This window comes from Belonocnema kinseyi, chromosome 5, assembly GCF_010883055.1.
Source record: "Belonocnema kinseyi isolate 2016_QV_RU_SX_M_011 chromosome 5, B_treatae_v1, whole genome shotgun sequence".
Taxonomy (NCBI): domain Eukaryota; kingdom Metazoa; phylum Arthropoda; class Insecta; order Hymenoptera; family Cynipidae; genus Belonocnema; species Belonocnema kinseyi.
The window spans coordinates 62,306,209-62,330,072 of NC_046661.1; the positions used below are offsets into that span (position 1 = coordinate 62,306,209).

Genomic DNA, 23,864 nt, shown 5'->3' on the forward strand with positions numbered 1-23,864 from the left:
AAACTTCAATATTTATTTCTGTTCTTATCGAATTTTCTTAACACGTTTATTATGATTTACAGAAGTTGTTCTTTTCAAAGGAAGAATAACTTTCCGATAAATTCAATATAAATAAATGGACATTTTTTAATCAACATACAATTGTTTCGAATTTTCCAGTTATTATTCTCATTATTAAAATGTGAATTCATCCAACAATTTACTTATAATATTATTTAAACATTAATGAAACGTAAAAAGTGCATTTTTAAGGTATTTCGCGATGAAGGTAGAATGAAATTCTTCAATCTGAATTTGATCCGAATTTTCTACAGAATTTCATTTATCACGTTTTTTACTTCAAGGTTTAGATAAATGTAACATTAATGTGCATAATGAAATTAAGAAAAATTCAAGCTCTGACATACACGATTGTATTTATTCACGCAAGACGTGTACGCAACAGTATTTTAAATTATATTTGACATGCGCAAAAGAAACTTAATTGTTAATTAGGCGTCAAACACAATCGTAAAAATCTGTTTTTCGGATTCAGGGGGTCTAAAAACATGGACATTTGACAAAAACTGAGGGAACCAATTTTACATCAATCTAATACCTTCTCTGACGAGAATGTAAAAATCGAGAATTATTCTAGATACTCTTAAAGATCTACACCCCTTTCCTCACATTACTCCCTTCCACGCTCAGTGAGTCACGCCTACACCACGAAAGGCAAATAACGGCTTAATTGTGAATGGTATAATACTAAAATATTTCGATCCTTGAAGAAAATTCTATCGGCCTCGAAAATCGTTTGGTCCACCTACAACTGATAGGGTCCTTTGCTTGTATAAGCAGAAACTATTAGAGAATATGAGGAAAAGAAAAAACTGCGTTTCTTATATTGCAGAGCCGTACTTAAATTACGTAACAGATTACCGGTTCTCTCCAAGGCCCCCCCCCCCTCAAACCTGTAACGAACCGTAAATGCCCCCACCCCTCTTACTATACATAATTTATGGTTTACAGAAATAATAAAATAAGGGACTTGAAGTGTATATCCGCTGGAAAAGCAGCGAAATATAGCTGTTATTCAATTAAATTTCACTGATCAGCAGCTACAAAGAAGACGAATTTTCAACAAAATACAGGAATGTTCAAGGAAATAGCATTTGAATTTTTAACTAAAAAGATTAATTGTCTATCAAGAAGACGAACTATCTACTAAAAAGACGAATTGTCAACCAAAATAAAAGCTCATACGGGCGCTCCGCGCACGAATCACTACTTTGCTTGCAATTATTTTATTTGGAAATGAAGTTCAATAAAATACCACGATAATCATTTTTACTTTAATTTCTATTTTCACACGGATTCGCGTGGGTACCCTCTCACGATGCAGAATAAATGATTGTGGAACACTAAACATTTTTATCAAATGTTTAGACAAATGCGAGTACTTCCAATAACCTCGTATGTAGCCGCATTGTAATTTAATTGTACTAAAATTAATGCACTGATTTTAGGCCCGCTTTAGTAAAAGAAAAAAATTTCAAATGCGCATAGAATATTAATTTGAGAGACCTCTGTTCCAGCGTGGATTTAAAAATAAAAAATCATATTACAATGAGTGGTAATAATACTGGTTATTTGTTCGACTGATTAATCATAGTAAAATATATCGAGAAAAGTATTGCAAGAGAAAATATACTACAGAAATCTTGATAAAGCAAAATATTTAACTGAAGAGACTATGAAATTACTTTAAGAAATTACTAAAAATAGATACTTACTGAATCTAATGAAAATGAAAGTTTTTACGATTACAGAGTTATAATTTCTTTTTTAATTCTTATTAAAATTAAAGAATTTTACAAGTTAATAGTTGAAGGGGTTTGTTGAAACTTGATTTTTGTTGTTGAAGATTTATCATTTTAGTTGAAATTCATCTACTTGGTTGAAAACCCGTTTTTTAAAATTTTTTATTAATTTTTTGAACTAAAAATAAATCTTTTTGGTTAAAACATTACGATTTTAGTTGCATATTTAGCTCTTTGGATACAAAATAAATTATATTTTTGGAAATTAATGTTTTTATTTTTAAATTCAGCTATTTCATTTTTGGTTGAAAATTTATCTTTTGACTTCTTCAAGGTAAGTGAGTAAAAATTCATGCATTCTGTTGAAAATTCATTTTTTTTGTTGAAAATATTAATTTTTTTTAAACTGGCAATTCAACTATTCCATTTATTCCATTCTTGTTTGTTTGTCAATTGAACTATTTGTCGGTTAAAATTTGCCTTTTTTTAAGAAAATGAATGTTTTTTATGAAAAATTACAAAACTTAAACAATTACTTTTTTTTCAAACAGTGTTTTAACCGTATTAAGGTGTTAATTCTATTTTCGTAATTTTGGGCTCACAACTACGCAGCCATTCATACCGAGTATTCTTACAACAGAAATAGACCATAAAAGGAGGAAAATTTCCAAAATTGATTAGGTTCTTATTTAATTCCAGAAGAATCCTTTGTAGATTTTCCCCGCAAGTAATGGAGGGGTTCCAACTTAAAAGGCCTTGCATAAATATGGGTCATATATCTCTCAAACTTAAGACTTTGTTGTAGAACCGTTTGCAGTTTAATATTTAGAAATTTTCAAACCTGTATGTTACATTAAAATATTTAGTACTTATATTAATGTTTTCTTCTATTTTATTTGAATAACCGTACACTTTATGGTAGTATTTTGTGTATACATACATTAGGTATATTTTCTAAAATATATGATTCTAATTTCAAGGCAAAAGAGCCATTAATCATTTAAATCGTACAATTAAAAATAATGTTGTGAAAAGCTCTGAATAAAAAGTTTGTAACATTTTGAAATATTTAAGCATTTTTATCAAATTAATCTTTTGCCTGACAAACAACGCCACTGATTATAAACAATGAAGTTCTTGAAAGTATATTTTTTTCAAAAATATATATATATATATATATATATATATATATCGTACCCAAAATTTTGTTTTGAAATACTATAAATCTGTAAAAGTATATATGTACTTTAGCTATTAATTGTATATTAATTAATACAATCTGTAACTAATAAACATATGTTATAATAGTTCCTTAATTTTAGCGTTTTAGAGAAAAAATTAAGGTATTATAATTGACAATATACTATTTTTTTGTTTCTAAAGAAATCTCAAAATTCTTTATAAAATGGACAAAGTAGCTTTATCCTCTGCTTGATTTTATACAGAATTTTGAAAGCATTCAAAATTTTAAAGAGAAAAATGTTAAGCTCTGTCATAATTAAAATCATTAAAACTTATCAGTCATTAAAAAATAGGTGAACATAAAACTTTTTCCGGTAATGTATTAAAATTATAAGTCATAATTTATGATTTATAGCATGTAAAAATGCCGAAAACTGCGAAGCAACTTCGAGGAGTTGACCCGCAAACCAAGAAGGCGCTTTTAGCAGTTGGATTTTGACGGAGTCTCGTATTCCATTACATGAGCAATCTCCCAACTCATCTCTGTTCACGTGAGCATTGCACTGAGTTAAGGCGCCGGACAATATGTGTTGGGAAAAATTAAACAATAATTATTTAAATATCAAATCTCGCATGCTCTCAAATTTAAACAGTGCACGTAAATAATTAAATTAAAAAACATCGTTTATACAACAAAGTGCGAGAGTAATCTAACCTGGTATGTCCTGCGTTTGTGGGTAGCGCAAAACTGCGTTGGCGGTAAAATATACAAATACGTGCATCTTTTCAACCGTCATCTACGAGAACTTTTTTAAAATTTAAATTTGGAGAATAACCAAAACAATTGCAAATGGTGAGTCGACGACCCGGGTGCGCCGAATCGTGCACCAGGTCATTGAGAAGGTCATCTACGAGAACTTTTTGGAGATTTAAATTTTGCCCATAACCAAAACAACTACAAATGGTGAGACGACGACCCGGGTGCGCAGGATCGTGCAACAGGTAGTTGAACACGTATTCTACAAGAACTTTTTCAAAATTCAAATATTGCCAACAGTAAAAATGACTACCGATAGTGAGGCGATTATCCGGGTGCGCCGGATTTTGCACCGGGTCATTTAAAACGTCATCTACGAAAACTTTTTTGAAATTTAAATTTTGTCCACAACCGAAACAATTACAAATGGAGAATCGGCGACCTGGGTGCGCCGGATCGCGCACTAGGTCATTCAGAAGGTCATCTACGAGAACTTTTTGGAAATTGAAATTTTGTCCATAACCAAAACAAGTACAAATGGTGAGACGCCGACCCGGGTGCGCAGGATCACACACCAGGTGGTTTAACATGTATTCAACAATAACTTTTTCAAAATTCAAATTTTGCCAACACCCAAAATAACTCTCAATGGTGAGTCGACGACCCGGGTGCGCCTGATCGTGCACCAGGTCCTTTCAAACGTCATCTACGAGAACTTTCTTAAAATTATTTCGTCTATAACCAAAACAATTACAAAATTATTATTTTTAAAAATTAATGAATTTTACTTTAAAAAATTTAGATGCACATATTTGGATGTTTTACCGCAAAACGCAGTTTTGCGCAACCCGCAAACGCAGGACATACCAGGTTAGATTAACAATCGGCTTGCATTTTGCATTGCGAACAATCTAAATCTTCATTCGATCAGCTGGCGTTCCTTGATTGATCCGATAGCTTTCTATATCTGCAAATATCTCAATACAGCATAATCGTAACTGTGGTTGTTCTTCATCCTTAACTCTCGCACTTTGTTGTATGAACGATGTTTGTTACTTTAATTATTTACGTGCACCGTTTAAATTTGAGGGCACGCGAGATTTGATATTTAAATAATTGTTGTTTAATTTGTCCCAACACATATTGTCCGGCGCCTCAACTCAGCGCAATGCTCACGCAAAGCTCCTACGTTACAGACTCGTTGTATCCTCGCTATTCGTCGTCATTCGAACCAGCAGAGTCGAACGGAGCGAAGCATAGCGAGTATATCTATATCGACGCATTGCTGTTTCGACGCCGAGATTTCGCGTATGAAAACATTGAACGGGTCGGGTTTCGCTTTGCCCGAATTAGCGCCGTTTGATACTTCAATATGAGCATTTCATACGTGGAACTGCTCCGTTTGCGCAGGATTAGAATCGCAGCTGCTCGTTGTTTAAACGGAGCGCGTCTAGCATTTTGAATCGTAAAAGTTCTATCTGACCGACGCGCTGTGATTAAAATTTCCTTACGTACCCGATACAAAAGTTGAACAGTGTGTGCTCGATGCTTTATAACAGCTTTATAACAGATGCTTGATATTCAACTTATTAATGCTGCGAGTTCTACATGAAGAACTGCCCCATTTCAATACTTAATTAATCTATGTAGTTGGGTATTGTTATAGCATCAGTTCTATACTCAAACCGGTAAAATTACAAATTAAATGAAGACATCCAGTTCGACTATTTTACCTACAGAATTCTAATTTATGCGAAGCGTATTAGTCCAAAGTATTATTGAACTAATATAGTTGCATATTTTTTTCGGTGTTCAAACATACTTTTCATTAGTACAAAAACTTTCCAAACATTAATTTCAGCGGTTCTTAATGCATCGAAAATTTTTGCATATAGTTATAAACAAATTAGGGAACAAAAGTATTTTTTAAGAGAGCGTTCACCCCTCGTCCCTCCATAATGTTTTTTTAGGTTTTGCTGTATATTTTCATCATTACCGTCACATAAAACAGACTTGTGAAAGGCTTAAATCAATTAACAATAGTTTAAACTATTAATATAAACAAATTATACAGGATTCGTCCTTTCTTTGGCTCGATTAAATTTGGTCTTGTGTATAGCCGAAAAACAAAAGACATCCACGTACATATATTTTTATTTGTTTCTCACATTGTACCCAGAAACAAACGGCAATCACATAGACTGTCATTTGTTTCTTGGCCTCAAGAAAAACGTTGCACTGCGTTACTCTACTCTGACTTCAGTCTCCTGAAAGGTAAAAGCAGGTTTATCCTTCTTTTCCGTGGTTTTTGTTAATTTAGTTCAGGTTATAAGTTAGTTTTCAAGTCTTTTTGCGAATCGCTGTTTTCGAAGCAAAGTGAGATCCCTAATGACAATTCATGGTCATCTAGCGCTGACCATGTCTTCGATGCAAAGTTTTCGCAGCAGATGTGCAAATCCTTTCCGTAAGGAGAAACATGCAAGAGGAATTGACCTGAGGCTACTAACGGAAAATCAGCAAATAGTGTTTCCTGAAAGACAGTAGACTATGAGGTGCTTGTAGAAAAGAATGTAGAACTCTCAATTTACAGCCATCCAGAGTTATAGAAGAGCCTGGTATTAATGTAGAGGAAGAAATAAACGAGGATACAGATTTTTGCTTGCCAATGAGAAAAAAAGAAGGATGCAATGATGAAAATCACTTAGCGGGTCTCGAAGTCCTGAATCAAATAAAAGAAAAATTAGAGCAAAAGGGCACTAAATATTCAGAAAAGATCTGTCTACTCACCCTTGCGCTTCAGTCTTAGAGTCGCAGGCAAGTCATGCGAGAATTCGGTGCAAGTACAGAAGTGACTGATTCTGTGCAATTTTTCAGAATTATATACCAGAATTGTAGTCCTACATGAAAATGTGAAGATTGGATTTTCAAAATTCGCACAACTAAGACTAAAGCACTTTGTTTTAACTGGAGCAAGTGAAACTCATAAGGTTTGTGTCTGCATTTATCATGAAAACCTGAAGTTCATGTTGAATGTGATTGATATTAAACATTTAACTGAGGGAACTGACAAACAATTGTCAGATTAGCATGACTACCTTGAAGAAAGCATGTGCAGTGAACCCACTGACGCTTGTCATTTTAACAAATGCGGATCTTGTCCTGACATTGAACATTTTTAAAAGTACCTGACTGATCTATTGGACGTGAATAGTTTCGACACAGTGACATATGAAGTATGGCAGCAAACTGATAGGAACACTTTGAATACCGAAATAGCAGACACTGATGCTTTCGTAGAAGCATTCTGCATTAAACTTAAAAACCTGAAGCACGTTAAAGTTATACTAAAAGAAGGGGAGAACTTAATTTCGCTTGACTATGCTGAAACAAGGTGCGAAAAAAGGCGAACTGAATAAATTATGATGAATTTAGTGCAGCTTCGCTGGAGAATGGTGCATACAACCAAGTCCCCGGTAGGAGTGGCCAACCTGTCCAAGCGCGCGAGGAAGGGTTTCGCTCGGAATCTTCGCATAACTACATAACTATTTTCAGTCCCAAAATGCCAAACAGCATTTTTATCTGAAAAAAGTAAAGCTTTCGTTTAAAAATACTTAATGCGTACAGTTTAACTACATTTTTTCAAATATATATATTATAACTGAAATCGAAAACTGTGATTTAAAATTCTCAGGAATTACAGCGATAAATTGTAACTGAAATTTTGTTCTGTTTCATAAATTTACTGTAATGGACAGACAAGTATAATATGAAATCATATTTTGACTTTATCTATTCATTAAAGAACGCTATATAGTATTAGCGCGTTAGACTGAAAAAAACGCTCCCGCGAGCTGTCCTCTCTGCTAGCACACATCTGTCGCATTCCTCTGAAACCCCGAGGAGAGACACGAGGAAGGACGCCACTAGACGAGGAAGAATAAGAAGAGGCAAAACAAGACGAGAAATGCCCAGAAGCAAGTATGTTTCGTCCCATCTCCTCTCGTTCCTCGGGATTTTCCACTCGGCCGTAACCCTACTTCAAATTTAAAAAGTGTTTAGTTAAAAAAATGCAATCTCTCAATTTTTAATAATTCTCAATAAAAACTGCTGAAAGATATAATTTTGAAAACCTATAAATGTTTTGATTCATTCTTCAATTTATAGAATTGAAAATGATAGCGTTCAAATTCAAATAATTTCAAAGTTTCAAATTCAAAAGAGTTCTTCAAGTCTTTTTAATTTGCAGTTCAGTTTTTATAATTTCAAATGAACAAAATTTTAGCTTGAAGAATTCGAAACTTTTTCTGTAAACCTGAAAAACCCGGGAATTTCTTAATATTCATACCAGAGGATTAACATATTTAAATCATTCGTAATTTTGACAAACCCGTATGGAAAAAACCTCGTTGAGTCTTCTGAGGATGAGGGCCCCGGCGGGGGCCCGCATGAATGTTCCTGGCGTGAAAATTCTACCAGGGCCCTCGCCGAGAGCCCATCTCGGTTGCCCTCAAGGATCAACGATTAAAATTTATAAGTCCAAAGGGTGAATATTTTTTTGACACCACAAATTTTAAGGTTTCATGATTTCACACTTACAAACAGTGAATTTCTGACAAAAACTCGCTGACACTTTTGAAATTCGAACTTTGATAATATGGATGTTCCACAGGAACCCCCTCAGGAGGTCCAGCTCGGTTTCATGCGTCCTAAAATTAAAAAAAAAAAACACTATAAATACAACTATCCCGAAAACAACTTTTTTCCTCCTTTTTTTAAAGAAAAGAATTCCAAGTTCCATCTTTATAAAAAATTATAAATGTTCAGAAAAATTTACATTTTATGTCAATCTTAAACATTGAAAAATAGTATAAAACACCCAAAAACGAAACCTTATACAAAATTAACAAAAATGTTATTATTAAGAAACTCTCAAAATACACGATCAAATTTCTGAGTTCCGTCGTTAAAAATTTTTATTGTTCATAAAAAATTACATTTCCTGTAATTCTAAAAAGTTGTAAAGTAGTCTACTACGAGAAAAAATGAAATATTACACGAAGAAAAATTTTAATTATTTTAAATTATTTATTTAACAATTATTTTATTGATATTCCTGTTAACAGTTCGTGTATTTTACATTCACATAATGTCATACAATAATAAATATTTAGGAAAAAAGCTTAAAATTTGGTACTTTAACTTTTCTGAACTGTACCTTATGAGGATGGCTTTTTCACAGAGTTTCAACTTGTAGGTTTAGCCCAGTGGTTAGCACTCCCGACTGTTAGGCAATAGATTTAAGTATAGATATGTAGGTTCGATACCCCGTATCGTCCGAAATTTTATTTGTAATATAATGTTTAAAAATGTAACATATGTATTTACTCTAAACAGGACTATTAATATTTCCAGACAACATACTTGCAATAAATTAATATTTATTTTTTAACTAACTTTTTTGCAATACGGTTAGAGTATAGCAGTTCAGTACTAATTAGCACTAACGCAGTACTGTGAAAATGTTGAATTTCCTATTGGAATAGTACTGTGCCAGTAGCTACATCCAGTGCTGGCCCAACACTGACAGCCCAGTAAAAAAAAGTTTTTTTATGCCAGATATATGCCAGTACATGTCGTTGCCATGAGGGATCTCGCCTGGATTGCCCTCATGGATTCCAGGAGGCTTGAGAGCAATCTATACGGGCCCCCGACATGGGCCCCCTCAATTTTTCCAAACATGACTACTGTATAGAAATAAAAATTCTATATAATTTAGAACAATTATTTATTCAAAACACAACATAAATTATGATAGAACATACATTTTTAAGTCTTAGGATGCTGATCCAAATATTTACTTGTACCACCATTCAGTTTCTAGTTTCCTTGATGTTTTTAGAATAATTAATTAGTGTGACAATTATTATTATCTAAAAAAATATATTTGCGGTCAAAATTTCGAAACAGATTCGAGTATTTTATTATTTCATGCTTTTCTTCAGAGCATTGAAATACAGATGCCAGCTGTCCTGATCAAAGCGCAAACTATCGGATTAGTTCACTGACCCAGATGCTAAAAAAATCTATTACTGCATATACCATATGGTTGGTCAGCTAACAGCCAGCAGACTAGAAATTCGTTCACACCTCGCTTTTTCGAAGGCGGAAAATGTCCCTGATAGCATCAGGTTTTGAATGTAAAATTAATTAAAACAAAATTTCATCATTATTTGTAATGATACAAGCAAAGTATATGGGATAAATTTGAACTGATTATTATCGAAATATTATTTAGAAAATAATTAAGAACTGGAATTGCTGTATATTGTAGGTATATAGCAGATGTAGTCGCAAATTCGGTTTGAGTAGTTCGAATAGAAAGATTTGATTAATTTATTCTAATTGAATAGTCTGGAATTTAGGTAATATTAACATTGATTAATTTTGTATTGTGCGTTATAATGTATTAATAATTATATCAAATTTTCTGTGAAACATTTTTAATTCAATAGGTATGTAACCTCAAATCTAACCTAAAAATTTACATACACGTCAAAGATTTATCTTTCTGTCCACATTAAAAAAAATTCTGCATGATAATAGGAAAAATATATTGGAATTTCATAAAGATAAATAAGGTTAATAGTACTCTATCATTTAAAAAAGAAAAAAAAATTGTATGCAAGCTACACGTTATGGATTACAAATAAAAGAGGTAAGTCTGGTTAGTGATATTAAAATAACAATACTCAGTAAGTATATAGTAAAGTATGTACTTATAATATATTTTTTTATATTTTAGGTTTTGCAAAATCTGTATAGCGGAATTCATACGCAGCAAATACCTAACGTACATAAAATCTCTAATCATAACTGATTCCATGATATAGATATAAAAAAAAATTTCATTTTGGAGAATTTTGTCACCCCAAGTGAATCGTCGTATGGGAAGAATTTTCAACAAAAAAATGATGTGGAATATGTGAATGAGTACGGGATTTGTTTTCAGAAGGTTTGTCTTTGGTCTTTAGTAGTTAACATTTTCTGGAGAATTTTTAAAAACATATATTAAATATTTTCTTCAGCAACATTATAATTTCCATTTAATATTTAGTGCAAAATGTTATTTATCTTTTATAGCTTAGACGAAAGAATGATACAAAAATAATAATTTCTTCAGCGAAGGAGGTAATACAGGACCATTGAACAGGATGATTCAGGCGGGCAGAGTTATTTATTGTCGTTGGCCGCCACCAACCCGACTCCCTTTTTAAATTTTTCTTCAAATTATTAACATTTTTTCTTAATTGATGAATTTTCTCATTATACATATTTTATAATTATAACTTATATACTATTTTGGAGTTGAATTCAAAAAGATTGCCTGCTTTGGAGTATCTCATTCCGTTTACGAGATACGTTATATTCATTACAATTTTAAACATTAAAAAAAAGTTAGATATCTGAAATAATCGAAACCCGTAGATTCCGAATTAGTATGTTCTAGACTGCTAACTTCGCAATTCGAAAAATCTACTTCAAGGATGCCAGCGGTTCAATCGTTCAAATTTAGGGAAAAAGGGGAGTTTTTCTTTAAAAAAGGGGATTTTTTTAAAGTGTAAGGGGAGTGAAAATACATTAATAAATACTGTATTTTTTATAACAATTTGTATTCTATTATTAGGAACTTTTGATACATCATTTCCGCATATCAGTATCTCTTAAAAAATGTAATTGCATCAAAACTACCACATGTAATTAACAGTTTCTTTTTTTTCTTCATATAGCAGACCTAATTAATTCAGACTTCTCTTTCTCAATTTTTTTTCGCAATTGATCTACCTTATTTTGCTTTTCTTTTTCTTTAATGCGCAACTTTTCTAAACTCATCATAAGTTCCTGAACCGCAACGCCTGTTGGAACATTACCTACGACACCCTTTAATGTTTTTTGTATCGAATCATAATTTTTTGTAGCTTCAACATACGCTTTTTCGGCATTTTCTAGATCAGCCTCTAAAGTTACAATGTCCTTTTTTTCCTTTATAATATTAGCTAACAACACCTTTTCTATAACACTTCGTTTAGCGCTAAGTGTTCGTTCAAGCATATTCGAATTTTTATCCGTTATAATTTGACCAGATTTAGTGAAACCTCTCCTAACATCTGCACTGCCATGAGTTATAGCCAAAGCATAAGTCGTCTTTAGCGAAAAAATATGATTCCAATAATGGTCCATACTTTCGCTTTTGTTTAACGAGAAGCGAACATCTTTATCTTGTTGAAATAATTTCCACTCAATTGAAACTTCGTCAGTATCAATATCTTTTAGTGGTAATAAGGCTGCTACTTTTGTAACATATGTAACACTGACGGTCTTCTTGATTTTTTCTGAAGAAAGGTATTCAAAATATTTCATTTCCATGAAATCTTCATTTTAAGAGTAAGATGTTTCACTGATTCGATAAAAAAGTTTTTGATTTCTAACTGTAGAACCGATTCATCCTTTTGAGTCAACTTCTTCATGGAATCTGGAGCCTTTTCTCCACAGTAAATGTCTTTCGAATCAACAAAATTATCAAACTAGTACAAGATGTGTATAAGAGGTTCCTCTTTTTGAAACAACAACGTAAATTCTTTTGTGAAAATCTTAACCGTGTAAGCGAAAAATTGAAAGTTATTTTTCAAAGCCGGGTTTGTTAAATAATCTTTGCATGTAAATAATTTTTCTTATCTAGTCTTCGAATACTTCTTTGACACATGTCTTAAAAAATACTCTTCTGAACCTGGTAACTGTTCTACAGTTTTTTCCGCTGCCGGGCCTAATGAGAGCCACCTTGCAGTACAGTGCATTATAAAAACATGAGGTGGTAATTTTAAATCTTCTTGGATTTTGTTATATTCCTCACACCGGAAGTCTCTTTTGTGAAAATAGTAATAGATTTTATAAACAAAATTCGAAGCATCTAAGCTGAAGCCATCTGTTCCTTTCAAAAACGCATTATGTGCAATGTGTAAATTACAAGTGCCGATATCAAGCAGACGCTTTCAGTTTGACTTATGTAGATGCTCTTCAAAAAGTCGCCAGCCCTTTTTGTTCACGTTAGGTCCATCACAGTCCAAAGTTAAACTTTTATCATAAGATAAGCCGTTAGACTTTATCGCTTTTTTCAAATAATGAAACAAAGTATCACCGTCACCTTTTTCAATGAAATATGTTTCAAGATGTCAAGTTACAATGTATTTTTTATTACTCGACCAGAATCGTACTCGAATTTGCAATTCTTTCATACTTTTAGCGTTGGATGTTTCGTCGAATTGATACGTAAACAGTATATCAGGGTCCTTAATATCTAAAAGCATTCTATCCTTAAAATATGGTCCTAATGCTTCAGAAATCAAATACTGCACTCAGTATGAGACAACGAGAAGTCTTCAGGACATCCACCCGGAAACATAACTTGGAAAAGATCTTTTTTATTATCAAGCAATTTTGCTGAACTATTAGATTGAACAAGTTCCATATACCATAATAATTCTGCTCATGTGGCAGCTTCCCGAGGATCAAACATGGTTACTTTCTTTGGCATATTAGCAGATGGTCCTGAAAGATTATCCGTTATTTCAGGCCTTGTCTCAGATAATATTTGACCCGGCTCTACGGTTATAAGCTTTCCTACGTGTTTCACACTTTTCGCATGTTGCACAAGCCTCTCGAATCTTTTATCAGACGAAGAAGATTTCGCTGGCTTGCACAAAGCACATATGAATCTGTACTCATCTTGTGAATCTCGTTTAGCCCATTCTGAAACGACCGTTCTGTTACAGTCTTTCCATTGAAGCCATTTATCCTGAAATTTACTTCGGCTGATCATAGTGGTCATTTTCAATTTTCAGACTCCTAACTTTTATGATTATTTAAACCTCAGGCACCTGAAATATATTAGGAATGGTTAATGTTTTTAATAAATTTAAAACATTTAAGAAAGTAATTTGACTTAATTAAACGGAAAATATTGTTTATATATCATTCTTAATTGAGAAGCAATTAGTATTACTGACCTGTATTTAATTAATTTCTGCCAAACTGAATGCGAAATAGCTGAATTTCGAGCTTTATTTTGTAAATATCTATTTATTCGATGATAAATGTAGCACAGCGAATATTAATGATACACAATTTAAAGTTTTATTAAAATTAATATTTATAATTTGCCAAGTCGCAAAGCTGAAAGCCCTGATAGCCCGGATTAAGAAAGCACAAGAGAAAAAATTGCGTGTAAAGCTCCTCGATAAGAGGATGCACGGCATTTCCCACAGAAATGTGTGAGATCAGTCAATGTCGTGTGAGCTAACTTTTGCTTTCCTTAAATCACCCAGATTGAAGTCTGGCACGGGGGGTTTCATTTTGGCATGTCAAGACGGTGTCATTTCCACCTTAACATATCGTCGCCACATTTTGAGCCAAGACATTCCCGATGATGGCTGCAGGGCGTGCCATGCACACCTCGAGCATTTAGCACACATACTATCTGGTTGTCCAAATCATGCGTGAAATGCCGCACATACTGGAACTTTATATTCTCGACAATTGTTTCTGTTGCATACTCGAGGCCTGACATGGTTCTTCTTGACTTCGAGAAGCGAACAATGTTCGGTATCCAATTTTCGACACCAGCTGACAAAAACATCATAGCCAGGGAGAATGAAAAGAAAGAGAGGTATAGAGACCTTCTAAGGAAGTTTGGACGATTGTACCTGTTAGCACTATGCTAAAAACCTTGCGGGAAAAATGCAGAAGGCGGTCGTCCTTGGGTCGCTCCATGTCCTCAGGGTGCACGAGACTTTTGCCGGATTGTCGTATTAATCCGGTTACAGACTGTAACAACCTATCTCACGGTCATGAGACGTGGTTGTGGCTGAAATTTTATCGCTATTTCGCTGGCATCGAGTGCAGTTTTTTAAATTAGCACTTGCTCCCGCTGAAATCCTGCTGTTGTACTTATGACAAACTTGTAATGCTGGCAGGGTTTCCCATGCCAAATAGGCTGATAACGAAGAGGAGAAAGACTAAGTAGAACACCAAAACCCATAAATGAAGAATGGAGAGTATATTAAAGATTTCGAAACTCTTGTCGCTTCCCGAGGATCGTCGGGGCGCCCCTGGAGCCACAGCTAGTGGCCACAGCATGCGGGATGGTGGCTGAGGATGCTTTGGCTAGCGTTAGCTTTTAGCAGCCAACCATCTCGACAGTTATACCGTGGGAGAGCATCAATTGGGATGCCACAATGAAAGAGGAATTGGTGCGTCTCTATTACGAAAGTGTGACGTTTGAAACGAAAATGGAAAAAGGATACAATTTAAGAACGAAATCTGCTGCAAACCATTCTAAGATACAAAAAGTCGCACTACGAGATTTTAAAGTTCAGGTGAAGCATATCAGGACTAATCTACACGTGACAGAAGACCGAGCAATGTAGATTAAACAACAGGTTGATTTGGCGTAGAAAAACTACATCCAGAGGTGAATGGCCTTATACAACCAGAGGCCGAAGCAGAGGTTCAGCAAAGAAAAAAGCAACGAAAATGGACATACCATATGAACAGAGATGTTATGCTTCTTATCGATGAACTCACCTTGGAAGATGTGGACAACGAAGACTTGATTGGTGCTGAAGACATAGTTGCTAGGGATAATGAACATCATGTACCGGATCCATTAGAACCGTATCCGGATATTACTAACGATGCTGTAGATAGGGAAATCCCAGAAAAACTAGAGCACCTTGAAAGGAATTTGGGTCATGCTTTACTAGAGTTCAGATACGTAAAACTAACACTAAGGCATTCGCTACCCAAAATGAACGTCACAAATGATCTGCGCGCACTAATAGCACACCTCGACAGCAAGGTTTTATCTACGTATTTGAACGTGGCACAAACTGCGTTAGAGGTGTAAACTCTTGTATACAGTGCAGCTCTGGCAACCACTAGAACTTTGGGCCAGCAAAGTAAGGTGCAAATTGGGTCAACTCAATATAAAAAAGGAAATAGAACCAGAAAGCTGATAAACCATGCTACTATAATCATCCACTCTCGGCACATCGAGACATTAACACCAGCAGTATTGGATGAAATTTTAGACTCCCACCGACAGAGACTTGATGTTCTTACTGCCAGACTGCGTCGGTACATGAAAATTGGTGCACGAAGGCAACAAAACCAAAACTTTCAGATAGATGAAAGAAGGTTCTATCGTGAACTGAGAGTAAAGCCAAATAATCACCAAGACACCGAAGTCCCTCAATTGGAAGATATGACTAACTACTGGTCGGGTGTTTGGGGAAAAATGAACAGATGCAATTTGGAAACTGCGTGGTTTAAACTGGAGGAAGCAAGGGCAAGCAATAGCCCTGACATGCAACTGACAAACATCACAGCTTTAGATGATTCAGCGGTCTTGAAAAGGGCATGTAATTGTAAAGCTCCAAGTCCGGACATGGTGCACAACTTCTGGTACAAGTACCTGACGAGTGCGCATCTTGCGTTGGCAAGGTGTTTTCAGAAGATCATTGAACACCCAGATCTGATGCCAGGCTTTATGCTCCAAGGTACTACGTATATGATACCAAAAAAACCAGACGCTCAAAAACCATCTGACTTTCGACCGATAGCCTGTCTTCCAACAATTTATAAATGTCTTACAGCTATCATTGCAGATAAGGTATATTCTCATTGTGACAAGAATGACATTCTTAACGAAGAACAAAAAGGATGTTGTAAAAACTCGCGAGGCTGTAAAGATCAAGTCACTATAGACGCTGTTGCCATGACTCAAGCTCGTAAGCATCAAAGGAACTTCACATGGCATACACTGACTACAAGCAAGCGTTTCCTTCCGTGCCGCATGACTATTTTCTTGAAGTCTTAAAACTTTATAAAATCTGCCCACGCATTATTGACTTTCTAATCCATGCGATGAGGCTCTGTGGTACAAGAATCAAGTATTTTGATCATGGACAACCAAGGATAAATAGATCAATACGCTTTACGACGGGTATATTTCAAGGAGACTCTTTCAGCTCCTTCTACCTCTACGATAGTTCAGCCCAGAAACTGCAGCAAGTGATCGATGTCATAAAGCAGTTTTCCAATGATATCCACATGGAGTTCGGACTAAATAAATGTAGAACAGTTCATTTAATTCGCGGGGAATTAGGGACCGCATAGTTAGAGAACGAGTTCGAAAATGACATCGAGGCAACGATAGCTAAGACAAGCCTAAGGACTGCCTTCACTACAAGACTCGGATTGATTATGAAGAGTTTTCTCAACTCGGCAAACAAAATCAGAACGATTAACACATATGCCATCCCTGTCCTTACGTACTCCTTCGGGTTCATAAAATGGTCTAACACCGACCTAGAAAACTTAAACAGAATTATTCGCGTAGAAATGAAATTCCACCGAATGCACCACAGAAATTCAGCGATTGAAAGGGTAGTGCTACGACGACATTTAGGGGGTAGTAGCATTGTAGATGTCGAAAAACTGAGTGAGTCACGAGTTATATAGTTGCGAGACTATTTTAACAGCAAAAAAAAATGTTGCGCTTTACAGCACCATCTGTCCAGAGGATCTTGACTAAACTCCCTTAAATTTGTCCTCAGATGGGGCCTCGAATATCCGGGCAGAAACCATGGAGGAATTAAAAATTCAATGGAGGCAGAAAGGAATAATCGCAAACACGTGTTACATCAAGACGGGGACGAGCGGTACCGATTATGTGGAAATACCAACGAATCCATCGAGCAAATTATTGATGTCTGTCGCGTAATGGCTCAGAGAGAATATATGCACAGACATAATGATGTAGCGGGCATTATACATAAACAACTTGACCTAAACCTAGGACTCTTAAAAGAATGGATGCCCTTCTATAGATACATTCCAATGCCCGTTTTAAAAAGCTAAGATTACATCTTATATTGGGATGTTACTATCCAAACGGATCATTACATCCGGGCCAATCGACCTGACATCGTGATGCGAGAAAAAAAAAAGGTGGAAGAGTCTACATCATCCACATTGCTTGTCCGCTTAACCGAAATTTGCAGTCAACCTATACAACAAAGATCCACAAGTATAGCGAGTTAAGGCATGAAGTAAAGACCATATGGAGGAATGCAAATCATGCATCTATTCATCCCATTGTGATTTCAGCTACAGGCAATGTGCACGCAAGATGCACTGAATATCTTGAACGTTTAGGAGTCAGCAGTGTATTGGCGGCAGCTCAGAAAGCGGTTTCATTAAACACCTGTCGCATTGTACGAAACTATCTTGACAATTAGGAATCGCGCGACTAAAAACCCGTGGAGTGGCAGATGGTAGCTCTAAGAAAGCATCCAGAGGTTACTTGTCACCTCCAACGCTCGTGGCCGCTCGTAATTGTATACCTGCAGCATCATCGCAGGAGGTTTCAAGCATCATATTAAATTATTTGAATTAACTTATAACATTCTAATCTGATCAGTCACTTGACTTAGACCATGGCTATGATGTATAACCGGATTTACCCGAGTAAAAGTTTAATAAAAACACATAAAAATAATATAATAAAAACTAAATATAAGCAAAAGACGAATGCATAAACTCGCCATAAAGATAGGCTGGGCAAAACAGTACGCGTCCCGCATTCAGTGTGTGATTGACTACATCACATCTGGCACTTAATAAATCAAAACTTCAAGGAGCTGTGTGATGTCCTCATAACACCTGATGAAGAATGTCCATCCATCACTACCGAGGAGGTGAAAAAAGTATTAAGAGGGATGAAGAACCCATCAGCATTTGGCCCTTATTTTCACCTCATATTTAAAGTCACAAGAGTCAATTCCGAAGTGGTTTGTGGAAGGGCGTACAATACTTCTGCCGAAAATAGGAAATTTAGCTGACCAATAGAATTACAGGCCAATCACTTGTCTAAACACACTGTATAAGATATTCACTGCTATCCTAAATGATAGGATTGTTCGGTCAATTGAACCTGTGTGGCAAGAAATGTATGAACAACGAGGCTCAAGGAAAGGCATAGCGGGATAGCCTTATCATCTGTATTTTCTAAAGCTTAAAGGTTCATCCGCAAATCGTGAGGTGCATAGAGAGATTGATGCCGCTTTGGAAAATCAGATTTACTATCTCATCTGGAAAAAATCGTGTGACAACTAACAAGGTCACCTTTCAGAGAGGTTTTCTTCAGGGCGACATCATGAGCCCACTTCTCTTTTTCGTTACATTATTGTCAGTATCTCTAGCACTTCGCCATTCCAACGCGTAATTTTGCGGCAAACCTGCAGATCGAAAATACAAGGTCACTAATGTATTTTACATGGACGATCTTAAGATCTATGCTAAAAACAGAGAGAAACTACATATAGCTCTAGGGATTGTCGAACTATATACTAAGGAAATTGGAATGGAATTTGGGTTAGTCCAATGCGCCAAAGTTTATTTGAAGCAAGCAAAACTTAATGGCATTCCTGAACTCGTCGATAGAAGCGCTATACGACACCTTTGCGCTGAAGAGACTTATACATACCAGGGAGTGTCACAAAGCCGCATTCAGAATGTGACATCTATAAAGGGTACTCTCCGAAGCAGATACAAACGTATCATCCAGCAGATTTGGTCTTCCGAACTGTCGGCGAGAAACAAAGTATCTGCAACGAACATGCTTGCCGTCCCGGTAGTACTCTGTTCATTTAGAGTGGTTCCATGGATGAAGAACGAGCTCAGATACCTAGATATCGGGACAAGAAAGGTTATTCACATGAAAAAAACATGCATCTTAAGTCTTCTGTTCTGCGACTCTGCATCTCACGCCGTCAAGGTGGTCACGGAATATTGAGCCTAGAATGTCTTCAAAACAGGATTACTCTGAATACAGTACACAGAGTCAGAAATGGAAGAGACCCTCTTCTTAAAATGAGCAGGAAGCACGAAGAAGTGGGCAAAGGAGCGTTTCTGTACAAAGCAGCGGAGGAGGCTGCTGAAACATTCGGACGTAACTTCAGTATTAGGGGTGAGCAACATACATCAAATCTTATCTATTTCGAGTACTCACTCCTGAAAGCCCGGATTAAGAAAGCACAAGAGAAAAACTTTCGTGAACAGCTCCTCGATAAGAGGATGCACGGTACCTTTCACAGAAATGTGGAGGATCAGTCAATGTCGTGTTAACGAACTTTTGCATTTCTTAAATCACCCGGATTGAAGTCTGGTACGGAGGGTTTCATTTTGGTATGCCAAGACGGTGTCATTTCCACCTTAACATACCCTCGCCACATTTTGAACCAAGACATTCCCGATGATAGCTGCAGGGCGTGCCATACACATCTCGAGCATTTAGCTTACATACTATCTAATTGGCCAAATCATGCGGGAACGACCTACATCCAAAGGTACAATGCGGCACTAAGAGTGCTTTATTACCATCTCTGTTACTCTTACGGAATTAACCTTAATATCGCTCCTCTAAATGCTCCTAGGGAAATCGAGTCAATTGTCGAGAATGAGAAGTGCCGCATATACTGGAACTTTATATTCTGGACAATTGTTTCTGTTGCACACTCGAGGCCTGACATGGTTCTTCTTGACTTCGAGTTGCGACCCATGTTCGTTATCGAATTTTCGGTACCAGCTGCCAAAAAAATCATAGCCAAGGAGAATGAAAAGTTAAAAGGGAGTTGCAACGATTGTTCCCGGAATATTCTGTTAAACTAATCGTCCTTATCATCGGCGCTTTTGGAGTTACCAATTTTACCGCGATTTCGCTATAATCACAAAGTGTTAATGGAAGTCCCTTAAAATATGTATTTATTAAATTTTGCCGACAGATTAAATGTTTTAAAATTCTTCATGAGGTGCCCGAACTGCATGCGCAGAATGTGTGACGACCATCTTGCACCTGTACGCATTGAATGCGAGCGTTTTGCCGAGAACTAAGTATTTCCTTGTATTTTTTAAGCATTGACATAATTTTTACGATAAATAAATGGTTTTATGGTATTTTCATGTTATTTAATATATTTACTCTCACTTGTCCACTCTGAAAGCACGAAATTCCCTCTTTGGAAATTTAGTAACTTCGGGGCATAGGAAAAATACTTAGTATAATTATATTACCTTTGTATATATTTTTTTTAAAAGAATGTTTCAACTAATAAATTTCGTTGGTTTCGTTGAATTTTATTAAAATGCAAAAAATACGATTTTTCAAAAGAAAAAATCATTTTTTCAATTACATACTTTGTTTAAAATAATTTTTTTATGACAAAATTTATTACATTCTCATTCATGAGAGTGGAATGTAATCGTCCAAATTTTCTATATCTGGTTTTTAACAGATTTTTACGTTTCGGCACTCACAGCATCCGAAAATCATAAAATTTTATCGGTGTCTGTCTGTACATGTGTGGTTACCTGAATGTTGTAGCCACGCTACTTTTGAAGGATTTGTCCAATCAAGTCAGCCTTTGATACACTTATTAAGGTTCCCAAAATGAAGGCTAAGTTCGTTAAGCAGATATTTCCGACCAAAATTACAAAATTTAGACCATTTTCAAAATTTGAAGAAAACAAATTTTCAAACTTAAAATTTTTGCAAGCAAAGTTTGAGATTTTTCAAAATTTAAATAAAAATGTTGTATGAGATTTAGAAATTTTTGTCAAATTTTCTGATACGCGTCAAAAGGACTTGCAAATTATCCTAATGACATTCTTAAATTCGATAAAACCTTAAAAAAGTTATATGCCTTTCAACATTTTGAAAATTTTCTAAAACGGGGAAAAAATTTTTTTAATAGGTTAAAAAATATCAATCCAAATTTCTACTATATGTATAATATATATGTTTTCCGAAACTATTATCATGAAATTTTTTAATTAGATAAAAGTTCCAAAAGTTGGATCATTTTCAAAAATATGCATTTGTTGTTTTTTAAGAGATTCATGGCTGTAATTTCTCAGAAGTTTAAATCACAGTTTTCGATTTAATTTATAGTATTTACGATATTTGAAAAAATGTAGTTAAAGTGTACGCATTAAACGTACGAAAAAGAGCGCGAAGCGCCGTGCGCAATGAGAATGTGCCTACACAGCGGGCAGAGTTTTTTGTTTTGTTACTTTCAATTACAGCATTGTATTCTACGGAAAATTTTACACCAAAAGCGCATGTCTTTCGATATATTTTGAACATTTCTTAATCTTTAAATCAGCTGCTGAAATTGCGAAATCCCAATTTGGAACTGTGTATGGTAAATGGGTGCTGAAATGAAGTGTACGGTAAGAGGGTTAAACATTTTTAAAATAATAAACTGTTTTTATCGATAAAAATTTTCAATAGCAATTATTTTTTTAACAAAATTGTTCAAAACAATCATTATTTTTAACTATTTAAACATTTAAAGTTTGAATCATTAAACATTTTTAAAGTAATAAACTGTTTTTATCGATGAAAATATTTACTGACAATTAACTTTTTATAAAGACTATTTAAACAAATAATTATTTTTAATTATTTAAACATTTGAAATGTGGAGCGTCAACAGTTTTCAAACTAATAAAATGTTTTGATTGATAAAAATCTTTAATCAAAATTATATTTCTATTTTGTAGAGGAAAGTTTATGAGTGCTCCATTAAACTCGTCAGATCTTTGCATCTGAAACAAATCAATCCTCTTGTTGAAAATGTTTAGAAGTTCAGAAAAGCAGCCAGCAGACTAGTACAGGTAGAAGAAACCTTCAAATTCGTATTGTCCATTCCGATAACCTGAGCCCAAGACCATAAAATTCGCAAGTAAGTATGAATGTTTTGAAACTATGTGATAATTTTTACAAAAATAAATCTTAACTTTATGAGAAAAGGGGGATATTGGGGATTAGGGTAAAAAGCGGACGGACTGGCATCCCTGCTAAATTTAAGGGGAAAAAATGAGACGGACTAGCACCCCTGCTACTTTTAAATTTTAATTCGAAAGCTTAACAAAGGACCCTGAGAGAGAGGCCCACTTCGCTGGCCCCATTACCCCCGCAAATTTAACCTTTTTCGGCCAAATATTTAGTGCGGAATTTGTTCAAAATTGTACAACCAAAATTAGAATTTGTTCATCCCCGGAAGTACCTGCTTTGTCAGAAAAACACTGGCGGGCCAGCGAAATGTTTCGCTGTCCCCGACATGATCCAAAATCCACTTTATATGGGTGCATTATTTTCATCCTAATTTGTTCAAATTTTTGCAACAAATTTCACCTCCTAAAAACCGCTCCCTGTTGGGCAAACGTCATATCGGATCCAGTGAAACGTACCGCTGGTGCCGACACTATCCAAAATCAACTTTATATGGATATATTATTTTCTTCTTATTTTGCTTAAATTTGTGCAGTCAAGTTCAACCCCTAAAATCCACCCCTTGTTAGGCAAACAACATGGCCCCGACATTATCCGAAATCAACTTTATATGGGTGCATTATTTTCTTCCTAATTTGTTCAAATTTGTGCAGCCAACTTCAATCCCTAAGAACCAACCCCCCTTAGGCAAACAGCATGGCGGGGCCAGCAAAACGTACCGCTGGTCCCGACATGGTCCAAAATCTACTTTATATGGGTACATTATTTTCATCTTAATTTTTTCAAATTTTTGTGACCAACTTCAACCCCTAAAAACAACTCCGTGTGCGGAAAACAGCATGGCGGGGCTAGCGAAACTTTTGGCTAGTCCCGACATTGTCCAAAATCAACTTTATATAGGTGCATTATTTTTGTTCTGATTTGTTCAAATTTTTGCAACCAACTTCAACCCCTAAAAACTACCCCCTGTGCGGAAAACACCATGTCGGGGCCAGTGAAACGTTTCGCTGGTCCCGCCAGTGTTTTTCGGAGAAATCAGGTACTTCCGGTGATGTAAAAATTATAATTTTGGTTGTACAAATTTGAACAAACTCTGCACCAAATATTTGGCCGAAAAAAAAGTTAAATTAGTGTGGGTGGTGGGGCCAGCGAGATGGTCCTCTTAGAGTGACGGCACTCTATTGAGATAGGCTCTCTGCTTGTTATTTATGAT

The 23,864-nt window shown here is 35.3% G+C and overlaps 1 protein-coding gene across 3 annotated transcripts in view; it reads right to left on the minus strand.

Moving 5' to 3' along the window:
* Positions 1–23,864, minus strand: part of LOC117172492 (integrator complex subunit 11) — a 159,031-nt gene that overhangs the window by 109,097 nt on the left and 26,070 nt on the right. Inside the window, exon 2 of one of the 3 annotated variants that reach the window (XM_033360486.1) lies at positions 8,338–8,447. The exons of the other annotated variants lie outside the window; for them this stretch is intronic. The gene's annotated coding sequence lies outside the window, so the exon portion shown is untranslated. The remainder of the gene's footprint in view (positions 1–8,337; positions 8,448–23,864) is intronic. 3 annotated transcript variants of the gene reach the window in all.